Source organism: Chiloscyllium plagiosum, unplaced genomic scaffold, assembly GCF_037043375.1.
Source record: "Chiloscyllium plagiosum isolate Xiang-an unplaced genomic scaffold, Cpla_swu_hap1 HiC_scaffold_25, whole genome shotgun sequence".
Classification (NCBI taxonomy): domain Eukaryota; kingdom Metazoa; phylum Chordata; class Chondrichthyes; order Orectolobiformes; family Hemiscylliidae; genus Chiloscyllium; species Chiloscyllium plagiosum.
Genome location: NW_028270163.1, coordinates 43,638,083 through 43,651,610, shown reverse-complemented (window position 1 = coordinate 43,651,610; position 13,528 = coordinate 43,638,083).

Sequence of the window (13,528 nt, the reverse complement as noted above, 5' to 3'; positions counted from 1 at the left end):
GAAGATTAAAGGAATTCTCCTCTATCTTCTTGACCAGCCTTTAATTTTTGACACAGTTGATCGTATCATCTTCATCCAAGGCTGTTCCATCTCATCCATCTGGGCGCTACTAGACTTGTCTGGTTCTGTCATAGAGTCATAGAGATGTACAGCATGGAAACAGACCTTTCCGTCCAACCTGTCCATGCCGACCAGATATCCCAAGCCAATCTAGACCCACCTGCCAGCACCCGGCCCATATTCCTCCAAACCCTTCCTATTCATATACCCATCCAAATGCCTCTTAAATGTTGCAATTGTACCAGCCTCCACCACTTCCTCTGGCAGCTCATTCTGTACACGTTCCACCCTCTGTGTGAAAAAGTTGCCCTATGGGTCTCTTTTATATCTTTCCCCTCTCACCCTAAACCTATGCCCTCTAGTTCTGGACTCCCTGACCCCAGGGAAAAGACTTTGTCTATTTACCCTCTCCATGCCCCTCATAATTTTGTATAACTCTATAAGGTCACCCCTCAGCCTCTGACACTCCAGGGAAAACACCCCCAGCCTGTTCAGCCTCTCCCTATAGCTCAATCCTCCAACCAGCCAGAGGTCCAATGGCTTCTCTTTCCACAGCTACGTCATTATCACTGGTGTCTCTCAAAGAGTATCCTGTATTCCCCACTTTTTCTGATCTGCATGTTGCCAGTAATAACATCATTTGAAAACACTAAAGTTTTGATGTGCAACCTGATGACACCCACTTCTATCTCACCACCAACTCTCCTGGCCTCTCTACTACCTTTAAATTGTCATACTGCCAATCCAATACTGGATGACCTGAAATATCATCCAATTAACCATTGGGAAGACTGCACTCATTGCTTTAGGTCTTCACAATCAATTTTCCATTTTTCAATAATTCCATCCCTTTCTCTAGCCAACAGGTGAAGCTGAGCCAGATGGTACCTTTGCTGTTAAATTTGACAAGATTACATTTCTGCACAGTTGCTAAAACCATCTAACTCTAAGTTTAAAATGTCATTCGCCACTGTTCCTGCCTCTCTCCTGCTGCTGAATCACAGAATCACAGACTTATTGTGGTTCAGAAGGAATCTACAATGTCTGTGCTTAATATCAGAGCATTTTAACTTAGCACCAATTCCTCATATTGTTCTATACATTGTTTCTATTTAAGTAATCATTCAAGCCCTTCTGAATGCCTCAGTAATCTAATTCTGGTCTCTCGAACATCGTTGACTTTAAACTCCTTTACCGTTGTCGATCATTCATTCTGCTTACTGGACGCTAAGCTCTGGAATTCCCTCGCTAAACCTCTCCATCTCTCTAAATTGCTTTCCTCATTTAAGATATTTCTCATAACCAAGCTCTCGAACATCTGTCCAAAGATGTCCTAATGTGGCTTGGGATCATAATTTGCTTTATAAATGTTCCTGTGATGAGCCTTAGACGTTTTATTATGTTCTAGGCACCATAAAAATGCAAAATGTTATTGTATTTGGGAATAAAATTACTGGTGCTGAAGCAGGTGAGTTCTTAAATGGATGAACCTTGAAGAGGACTGTGTGTGTGAAAATGATCCAAAACGTGACCAGGTCAGGGTGAGATTTGATTACCAATAACTTCATCCAATCATTTATTTCTGATCAATAGAGCCTTGCACCAATCACTTTCTCCTTGAAGCAAGGAAAGTAATTTCTCTGCTGTCCAATGCAATGTTATTGACCAGAAAATACAGCCGGCACTGACCCCGTAAAAAAAACAATTAAAAACTGTTTGTTATCATAGTGATTGATTCGGATTTGTATTGCTGAACCAACAAAAGAGGCAATGCCATTGTGAGATAAGACACGGCCATGTTGTCACCTTCTTGTGAGATAAGCCATGGATATGTTGTCACCTTGCCATAATATTTGAACTCTAATTCTTCAAAGTCTCTGTGTGGGTTATGTCGAGACATCTGCACTGATAACTCCTGTCTGCACTTGAATGGCGCTGCCAGAAGGGCTAGAAATAAGAGACCGCACCTGAGTCTTAGGCTGGCTCCAAGCAGCACTGGAATATAGACAGAGAAGAATAAAGTTTGCCAAGTCACAGACTATTCCTCTTGGAATTACTGCCTTACTGCCTAAGGCTACCAGATTTTTTTTTCCGGAACACTGGAACACTGCTTTTACTGTAAGCTGCTGAATTCACACACACAGTCTCAAAATAAAATGAGACCGCAATCCAAGGTCGTTTTAATTTTTTTCTCATCATTTGGACAGAATGCCTCCATCCTGTATAGGTTACCCATAATTTACTACTTACCTGCATTAGCAGTACAGTTTTATAATTTAACTGGGAATCTGTTCAGTTGAAGTAAGTAAAACCCAAATCAAATTAACATAAAATGAATAGGCCCCTATAGACTCGAGCTATTCAAGACAATAAACAATGTGGACTTTATTGTATAAAGGTTAATAGTGTTGGCACAGGCTGTGTGCTAAAATTATACATATATTTGCCTCAATGGCGGAAATCGTCATTTTATAGCTATGTGCACCACAGTTTACACAGGTAAATTAGACCAAGGTAATCCTTCTGCAGATAATGTAGCAGAGAATAGTCACAAAATGCACTAACTAGTCACATGAATTGTGCTTTATTTAACATAAAATAACTGCATGCAATTCCGAAGAAGCAAGACTGTCTCAATTTTTGTGGGGGGGGGGGAGGGGGGGGTGGTTGGAAGGGGGCTGCGTGCTGATGCGGCAACAGAAACCCTTTTTTTAAAAAAATAATTAAAATCAATTCAGTCTCACAGTGATTGGAAAGACTGACAAAATAGGGTACAATTAGATTTATTGTTAATTAATTTTTGTAAGAATTCTGAAACCCGCCTCTGTTCCAGTTCTGCTTTGTAATGCACAGAAGATGATTTTTACTTATATTGATGTTGAGTAGAAAAGCTCGTCATAAGTGTTACTAACTGATCAAAAACTTGCTTGCAGTTAGATTATTCAGGCTATCCTTTTGTATTGAAGAATTTTGGAAAATCAGTTTGATGAAAATTGGAACATTGCACCTGTTTTATTAGGAATAACGTAGGGTATTAATAAGCAATTTTGGGGAGCAATTTCAATATTTCCAAAGGTTACTGAAAGATTTATGATCCAATGTCAGATTGGTTGATATCTGCAGCATGTCTTGCCTATGCTAATGTGTGAGTGCCTATTTTGAGTCAGCAATTTCTGAAAATCAAATAGGTCACAGTCCAATTCCTGGCGAAATTTGGACCTTTCTTATAGTCTGGGTTCAAAGGTTTCCTCCATCTAGGATCATTGTTGTAAATTATCTTTTTTGTGGATCCTTACTGAATGTTAGATGGTTGGCAGGGTAGGAAAAAAAGGTCATCAGCAGTCATCACCTATCTTATATGGTAACTCATCAAAACATTTTCGAGGTGACTTGCCCTTAACATAGATATTTAGCCTTCTCTGATCAGTTCATATCAGATCAAGTGCCGTAAACCTCATAACAATACCTGGTATTTTCCATACTTCATGTTGGATTGGAAGAAGTGTAGCTGTGGGAGTTGTGGATTACTGGCAAGTGCAGAGGAAAGGAATGAGGAGTGAGGGGAGCTGCCGGATTTAATGACAGACTGTGTAGACTGGGATTATATTTATTGGAATTTGGAAGAATGAGGGGGAATCTAGAAGAATCATATAAAATTATGAAGGGAACAGATATGGTAGACATAGAGAGGTTGTTTCTACTGAGGTGAAACTAGGACAAGAGGGCTTGGTCTCAAAATTAGAGGGAGCAGATTTCGGACTGAATTGAAAAGGAACATCTTCACCCAGAGGGTTGTGAATCTATGGTATTCCCTGTCCAGTGAAGTAATTGACGCTACTTCAGTAAATGTTTTTAAAGCTAAGGTAGATTTTTTTAAACAGTAAAAAAATTAAGGGTTACGATGAGAGGGTGGGGAAGAGCAGCTGAGCCCATGAAAAGATTAGCCATGATCTTATTGAATGGCAGAGCAGGCTCGAAGGACCGGATGGCCTACTCCTGCTCCTAGTTCTTATGTTTTTGTGTTCTTAACTTGTTTACATACATTTCCTGACAAGTAGCTGGCTAAATTAATTGATAGGCTCCAGTTACCTGGCAAGGAAGACTGTGGCAGACTTCATTGGAAATAAAAGTTTGGGCAGATGTGGTATAGACTTCTTATTTGCTATCTCGCTTTTTCATATTATCAAACAAAGTCCACTCCCTTTCCCAATCATACCCAGTAGATCGAATACAACAGAATTAAAAGGGAAGAACAAACTTGTGTTTACGCAGCTCGTTTCACTTCTTACATAAGGATGTGCAAAAGCGCCTCAGGGAAAATCAATTGGATTTAAACGGAAGCAATGCGGATTAATGTGAAAATTAAACGGCATGGACCAACAGAATTGAAATTAATCTGGTGTGGTGAAATTAGTTGAAGGATCCTGGGATGTTCCCAAGTTATCCTTCAGAAGAATTTCAATTGATCACTTGCGTGCAGACAGAGTCAAAGTTTATGACAAACAAGGGCAAATTCCTTGTATTTGAGCTGATACTGGGGAGCACAGTACAGCTGCAGAATTATTATGATGATTGCCTTCACTCATTTTCAGGACACCTCCCATTGGAATGGTGGGATTATTGATTTTATCTGGACATACAAACTTCAGTGATACGTAATACAATCCCTGAACTTTAAAAATGATCATTCCATATCAAACATGAATTAGAGATAGAAAGGACACAGGACTCCAATGACAAAATTTGATTTGGAAACTAAGTAAGATTTCATTCTTTTGTATTTCTGCAATGTTTTGACTTTTCATTCATTGAACCTGAAAGCAATGTTAAACATACCTATGCTGTTCAAAATTTGCAGTCTTCAGTATTCTGAAAACAATAAAGAGACAATGAGGAAGTACAGGAAGTGTTGTAGTCTAGGAAATGCAGCAACAAATTTGTGAACAGTAGCTTGACACCACAGCAGACAATCTATTTCAGTATTGGTTATTGAGTGAAATATATAAGCCACGGCGCTAGGCAAGTTTTCCCACTTTTCTTCAAAATAGTACCTATTACATCCAGCTGAGAAAGCAGAGAGGGCCTCAGTTTAATATCCCAAATAAAGGTACACTTCCAACAGCGCTGCCTCCCTCTTTTACCAAAGTTACTATTCTCAAGTCTCTATTTGGGACTTAACTGAACAGTCTTCTGCTTGAAAAACAAAAGTACAACTGAACCACAGTTGACAAGAGCATCTATGGTTCAGTTGATGTTGGATAATGGCACATGAACCATTTGCAAAGGAGAATTTATCAAGGTTTAGCAAATGAGTAACTGTACCATGACATTTTTAGCTAGAAAGCAAATGAGTAGGTTTTACATTGCATCTATAATTCACTGCAAAATTAAATAATGGGGTTTAAAAGATAAAAAAATTACAAAATAGTTTGAGATTTCTAAGGAGAAACATCTGCTAATGTCATAAATAAATCTGGTAGAAATTTAAACCAATCTTCTGCAGGAAAGTGAGTACTCCAAATGTAGCGCAAACAAAATGTGGGGTTACATTTTAAGACATGTCAATCCCTCAACTCTTATTGGACAGTGAATCCTTCAGATTGTGGATTGGATCACAGAATCATCGAATCTCTATATTGTGGAAACAGACTATTTGACCCAACAAGTCCTCACCAACCCTCCAAAGAGTATCCCACCCATACGCCTCCCCTGACTAATGTACCCAACCTAAACATACCTGAAAACTATGGACAATTTCACATGGCCAATTCACCTAATCTTCAGATCTTTGGACCGTGGGAGAAAACCCACGCAGACATGGGGAGAACGTGCAAACTCCACACAGACAGTCACCTTAGGCTGGAATCGAACCTGGGTCCCTGGCTCTGTGAGACATCAGTGCTAACCACTGAGCCACCATGCTGACCTCTGCACTGAAACTCTGGAAACTTGAGATTTGAACATGCAGTTACAAACAATGTATCGTGCAGGACTGGTCCAATCATGGGCTTCACACAGTTAAGAGGAAACATTTTGGTATTCATTTCTAGGATGTTGGTTCTTGCAGTGTTAAAGCAGGATATGTTATGACTGGTAGAAAGTGAGGACTGCAGATGCTGGAGATCAGAGTCAAGAGTGTAGTGCTGGAAAAGCACAGCAGGTCAGGCAACATCCGAGGAGCAGGAGAATCGATGTTATGGGCATAAGCTCTTCATTAGAAATGACTGGTTGGTGACTGGTTGGTGGAATGGAACTAGTAATGTTTCTTTCCCAAGAATCACAAATTTGAAGAAAATGTTCTCATTTTTTTTGTCAGGACAAAGCAAATTGTTTTCTACTGTATTTAGCTGACTGAGTATACCCTGTGTTAATGGCATAGATTTAGAATTTACTCATCAATTTCAGAGGCATTGGGAATTAATTATACCTTAATATACCTTGATATTTTATTTCCCAAACTATTGAATTGTTTTAGTGCAGTTTGTTTGATGTCTGAAAAGGAATCTGGAGAATTCTCAATGAGATTAAACGTCTACTGATGTCAAGCGAGGAGTAAACAAACAATGACCTAAAGGAGGAAACTCATGTCTTTTCTTTGTTGAGTGGTGTTTGATGAATTTGACTTGGTGCCATTTTCTCAAGTAGGAATTGTACAGTTCATGCATCAAGCCAATGGCTTATATCAAGGCAAGTAGAGTCATTCAGAAGATCCACATTCCAAGGAGCTTGACAAATTGGAAATACAGTGTTGGGGAGGATGAGATACTAACAGGGAGAAATTCAAAATAATAGTCAAAAATGTGGCTGAGAGGATCAATTTGAAGAAGTTCATTAAATGATTTGGTGAAATCGAGGAGTAGGTTATCGGAGGAAGGTTAGCTGAGGCAGCTAAAGGTTCTGCTGTTAGTCGTACATTGAAGTGACAACCAACGCATCAGAGCCATGAAATTATCATTTGCCAGTTTTGTACTCTTAACACAGAAATAATACAAACATATTTGGAAAAACTGTTATGACCAAATGAGGAGGGCTAAATGGGCTCTGCTCTTTTAAATATGGCCTCAATTGACCTCAATATTTATTTTTAGCAAACAGCTATTTAACTTAAATCAAAATAAAGGAGCTAATTATAAGCTCTTGAGGGAATAAAAGATGAGTTTTAATCCCTAATAAGCCCGAAAAATATAATACCACAAAATCAACACACAAATACATCGATAATAAGTTTAACACAAAGACAGGAAAAATAAAAGTTTAAAAGTCATTAGAGTTCTTGAGATGTTCGACTCTTAACCTGAGACCACAGTTGTTTAATTGCTAACTGGTATCCTCAGCAGTGGTAACATTTGTAGATACCTTTTAGTTCATGGTAAATGGTTGTTTCTCTGATTTGTATCCTTTACCAGGTGCTGTTCACAAAGTGGTGAAGTGAAAACAGGGAGAGAGAAAAGTTTCCAGTCCTTATTTCCTAAAATATTGATTCATTTTTATCGCAGTTTATTCAATATCTGAAAAGGAATCAGGAGAAATCTGCATGAGATAACATGTCTCCTGATGTCAAGGGACAAGTAAGCAAAGAATGACCTAAAGGAGGCAATCCCTCTTCCTTTTTTTCTGTCTGCACTTCTGTCAAGTAACTACTAAAAATTACTAATTTTTGTATTCCTGAGTCTGAGTGCATTGTCTTTCTAAGTTGGATCCTCGCAAACAACTTTCATGGTCAATATGTGCAATTTCTCATGCTGGTGTGTATTAAAGCAAGGCAGATGATTTTCTTGATACCTCATATGATTGACAAGTTTTGATAGCTTTAGTCAAAATGATAATTTCAGTTCAGATGATTTTGTTTATTCCACATTGATTTCTTGAACTTGCCTTACTCTATGGTCAGGTGATTGCTGCTGTCATTTTAAGTAGGTGTTTGTGTTTTTTTAAAATCTGTTTTAATCCATGAAAGGTCTCAGAATGACAATCTCAGAGAATAAAATCGAGTGAAGAAAGTTGAAAATGATAGCCTACATTTTACCACTATTGTGACAAAGCATCGACAGGGACTGAAAGTGAAAAGCTCACTTTCAAGCCCTGGATCTTCGACTTCGACTGGAAATTAGTATCCATTTACTTCTGTGAATCTTAGTTTTAAGACTTAGTTTTAATCTTAGTGCTACAGCGGGCGCACACAGAGGGAAGCCGGAAGGTAAGCCGAGACCAGTTTAAATTAACGTTTTTCTTTTTGAAGTCTGTGTTTTTTTTTCAACTAGGAGCGGGAACCCGGAAGTCGTCAACAGAGGCTTCTGGGAAGGTAAGAAGTTTGAGTGGAGAAGGAACCCGAGACACTAAACGTGTAGTGTCTCCCACCCTCCCTCCTCCTCTAACCTAAAAAAAAGGACTCAGTCGGCTGGACAGGTAAGCGACTTAGTGTTCTTGTTTTGGAGACTAAGTGTAGAGTTATGGCAGCACAGGCAGTGGAATGTTCCTCCTGCAGGATGTTTGAGGTAGGGGTGACCATCGATGCTCCTGACAACTTCACCTGCAGGAAGTGCAGCCAGCTCCAGCTCCTCACAGACCGCGTTAGGGAACTGGAGCTGGAGTTGGATGAACTGAGGCTGAGAGGGTGATAGATAGAAGCTACAGGAACATAGTTACGCCAGAGAACAGAGGTAGCTAGGTAACAGTTAGAGGTGGGAAGGGGAGGAAGCAGGCAGTGCAGGGATCCCCTGTGGTCGTTCCCCTCAACAATAAGTATACCGCTTTGGATACTGTTGGGGGGGGGGGGTGGCCTATCAGGGGTAAGCTGCAGTGACCGGGTCTCTGGCATGAGGTCTGGCTCTGAGGCCCAGAAGGGAAAGGGGGAGAGGTGGAGAACGCTAGTTATAAGAGACTCTATAGTTAGAGGGACAGACAGGCAGTTCTGTGGACATGGGCGAGACTCTCAGATGGTTTGTTGCCTCCCGGGTGCCAGGGTCCGAGACGTCTCGGACCGTGTCTTCAGAATCCTTAAGGGGGAGGGTGTGCAGCCAGAAGTCGTGGTGCACATTGGCACCAACGACGTAGGTAGGAAGAGGGGTGGGGAGGTCATTCAGGAGCTCAGGGAGTTAGGCTGGAAGCTAAAAGCTAGGACGGACAGAGTCGTCATCTCTGGGTTGTTGCCGGTGCCACGTGACAGTGAGGCAAGGAATAGGGAGAGAGTGCAGTTGAACACTTGGCTGCAAGGATAGTGTAGGAGGGAGGGCTTCAGGTATTTGGACAATTGGACTGCATTCTGGGGAAGGTTGGACCTGTACAAGCAGGACAGGTTGCACCTGAACCAGAAGGGCACCAATATCCTGGGTGGTAGGTTTGCTAGCACTCTTCGGGGGGGTTTAAACTAATTTGGCAGGGGGATGGGATCCGGACTTATAGTCCAGCAAGTAGGTTAGCTGTTTTTCAGGATGTCCAAGAATGTAGGGAGGTTGTGGAGAAGGTAGCACTGATAGGGAACACTTGCGGACACAGAGATGGGCTCAAGAGTGTATACTTCAACGCAAGAAGTATCAGAAATAAGGTGGGTGAACTTAAGGCGTGGATCGGTACTTGGGACTACGATGTTGTGGCCATTACGGAAATGTGGATAGAAGAGGGACAGGAATGGTTGTTGGAGGTTCCTGGTTACAGATGTTTCAGTAAGATTGGGGGGGGGGTAAAAAAGGAGGGGGGGTGGCATTGCTAATTAGAATTGGTATAACGCCTGCAGAAAAGCAGTTCAAGGGGGATCTGCCTTTGGAGGTAGTATGGGCTGAAGTCAGAAATAGGAAAGGTGCAGTCACCTTGTTGGGTGTTTACTATAGGCCCCCCAATAGCAGCAGAGATGTGGAGAAACAGATTGGGAAACAGATTTTGGAAAGGTGCAGAAGCCACAGGGTAGTAGTCAGGGCGATTTCAACTTCCCAAATATTGATTGGAAGCTCTTTAGATCAAGTAGATTGGACGGGGCGGTGTTTGTGCAGTGTGTCCAGGAAATTTTTTAACTCAGTATGTTGATTGTCTGACCAAAGGGGAGGCCATATTGGATTTGGTACTTGGTAACGAACCGGGACAAGTGATGGGCTTGTTAGTAGGTGAGCATTTTGGTGATGGTGACCACAATTCTGTGACTTTCACCTTGGTTGTGGAGAGAGATAGGTGCATGCAACAGGGCAGGTTTTACAATTGGCGGAAGGGTAAATACGATGCTGCAAGACAGGATCTGAGGAGCATAAATTGGGAGCACAGGCTGTCAGGGAAGGATGTCATTGAAATGTGGAACTTTTTCAAGGAACAGATACGACGTGTCCTTGATATGTATGTACCTGTCAGGCAGGAAAGAGATATAGTCGTGTGAGGGAACCTTGGTTGACGAGGGAGGTTGAATGTCTTGTAAGGAGGAAGAAGGAGGCTTACATAAGGTTGAGGAAACAAGGTTCAGACAGAGCGTTGGAGGGATATAGGATAGCCAGGAGGGAGCTGAAGAAAGGGATTAGGAGAGCTAAGAGAGGGCATGAAAAATCTTTGGCGGGTAGCATGAAGGATAACCCCAAGGCCTTTTATGCATATGTGATAATCATGAGAATGACGAGAACGAGGGTAGGTCCGATCAAGGACAGTAGTGGGAGACTGTGTATTGAGTCGGAAGAGATAGGAGAGGTCTTGAATGAGTACTTTTCTTCAGTATTTACAAATGAGAGGGACCGTATTGTTGAAGAGGAGAGTATGAAACGGACTGGTAAGCTAGAGGACAAACTTGTTAGGATGGAAGATGTGTTGGGCATTTTGAAAATCTTGAGGATAAACAAGTCCCCCGGGCCTGACGGGATATATCCTAGGATTATGTGGGAAGCAAGAGAGGAAATTGCAGAACCATTGACAATGATCTTTTCATCTTCACTGTCAATGGGGGTGGTGCCAGGGGACTGGAGAGTGGCGAATGTGGTGTCCCTATTCAAAAAAGGGAACAGGGATAACCCCGGGAATTACAGGCCAGTTAGTCTTACTTCGGTGGTAGGCAAAGTAATGGAAAGGGTACTGACGGATAGGATTTATGAGTATCTGGAAAGACACTGCTTGATTAGGGACAGCCAGCACGGATTTGAGAGGGGTAGGTCTTGCCTTACAAGTCTTATTGAATTCTTTGAGGAGGTGACCAAGCATGTGGATGAGGGTAGAGTAGTGGATGTAGTGTACATGGATTTTAGTGAGGCATTTGATAAGGTTCCCCATGATAGGCTTATGCGGAAAGTCAGGAGGCATGGGATAGTGAGAAGTTTGGCCAGTTGGATAGAGAACTGGCTGACCGGTCAAAGTCAGAGAGTGGTGGTAAATGGTAAATACTCAGCCTGGAGCCCAGTTACAAGTGGAGTTCCGTAGGGATCAGTTCTGGGTCCTCTGCTGTTTGTAATTTTTATTAATGACTTGGAAGAGGGAGTCGAAGGGTGGGTCAGTAAATTTGTAGACGATACGAAGATTGGTGGAGCTGTGGATAGTGAGGAGGGCTGTTGTCGGCTGCAAAGGGACTTAGATATGATGCAGAGCTGGGCTGAGGAGTGGCAGATGGAGCTCAACCTTGTCAAGTGTGAGGTTGTCCATTTTGGAAGGACAAATAAGAATGCGGAATACAGGGTTAACGGTAGGGTTCTTAGTAAGGTGGAGGAGCAGAGGGATCTTTGGGTCTATGTTCATAGCTCTTTGAAAGTTGCCACTCAGGTGGATAGAGCTTGTAGGAAGGTCTATGGTGTATTAGCGTTCATTAGCAAAGGGACTGAATTCAAGAGTCGTGAGGTGATGTTGCAGCTGTACAGGACCTTGGTAAGGCCACATTTGGAGTACTGTGTGCAGTTCTGGTCGCCTCATTTTAGGAAAGATGTGGAAGATTTGGAGAGGGTGCAGAGGAGATTTACCAGAATGTTGCCTGGAATGGAGAATAGGTCGTACGAGGATAGGTTGAGAGTGCTAGGCCTTTTCTCATTGGAACGGCGAAGGATGAGGGGTGACTTGATAGGGGTTTATAAGATGTTCAGGGGAATAGATAGAGTAGACAGTCAGAGACTTTTTCCCCGGGTACAACAGAGTGTTACAAGGGGACATAAATTTAAGGTGAAGGGTGGAAGGTATAGGGGGGATGTCAGGGGTAGGTTCTTTACCCAGAGAGTGGTGGGGGCATGGAATGCGCTGCCTGTGGGAGTGGCAGAATCAGAATCATTGGTGACCTTTAAGCAGCAATTGGATAGGTACAAGGATAGGTGCTTAAGCTAGGACAAATGTTTGGCACAACATCGTGGGCCGAAGGGCCTGTTCTGTGCTGTATTGTTCTATGTTCTATGTTCTATGTTCTAAGACTGTCCACCTATGTTATTGCATGATTAGTTCTCCAACAATCTTGCACCTAACTTGAATGCTATGCACAGTTGGCAAGTACATATTTCACTCAGTACAATTAAGAAAATACAATGGAAAATGCCCAGATACATATAGAAATACAGATTTAACTGACTGCAAAATTGAATTCAGCCCAAGACGCAAACATTGTCCATTCAGCTCAAGGTGCAAGGAGACAACATTAAACAACTATAGCTCAGAATTATTTTCTTAAATGACAGTTGATATTTACCATGCTCAATAAAATAAACAATCCATGCAAAGCATCAGGAGAACATTTTTCCTTTCCCGTCCTGACGGACCATCACCGAAAGAAAGCATTACTATGACTGACAGCTGGTGAGTGAGTACAAACAGGCATGGATTACTATTGGTACGACATGGATTCAGAAGGGAAACGATGGGAGGGGCCAGCAGCAAGTTGGAAGAGGCTGTGAAAAGCTCAGAAGTTTGAAGGTCACTGTCATCTAGGTTACTTTGGGTGGCTGGAGCCACATGCTAGTGCTCGGCATTCTATTGTGAAATATCCTTTGTGTGTTAGAGAATACGTACAACAAAAATGGTTCCACTTGACAGGTGCCATAAATATGATAGTCACTAGTAAATTCAATAGGGAGTTCAGGGAAAATGTATTTACACAGACAGTATGTTACAACATGCAACTTGTCACCATAAGGGATAATTGAGGTAAATTGCACAGATGCATTTAAGGGAAATCTAGATAAACACAGAAAAGAGAAGGGATGAAAGGAGAACAAAAAGAACTGACCAGAATCATTGGCTGAATGGCCTGATTCTGAGCTGCATGTTCTACACAATTCGGAGTTGTAGCTGTCCAATTGCAGCGATGTGAATCAATGTTACACAAGCTTGGCTGTTGCTTAACTGGGGACAATACCTGGAATTAGAAAGCCAGTCAGCTGCAGTCATTAGAGCTTACTGTGTCTAGATACTGCAACCAGTATACAATCTCTCAGATGGAAACACAGCAAAGGCCCTGCACATGAGGAGATGAGAAATAAAAGTGAGCTTCTGTGAATGTTTCAAAGATATAATTTGGTATATTCTGATTAAAATG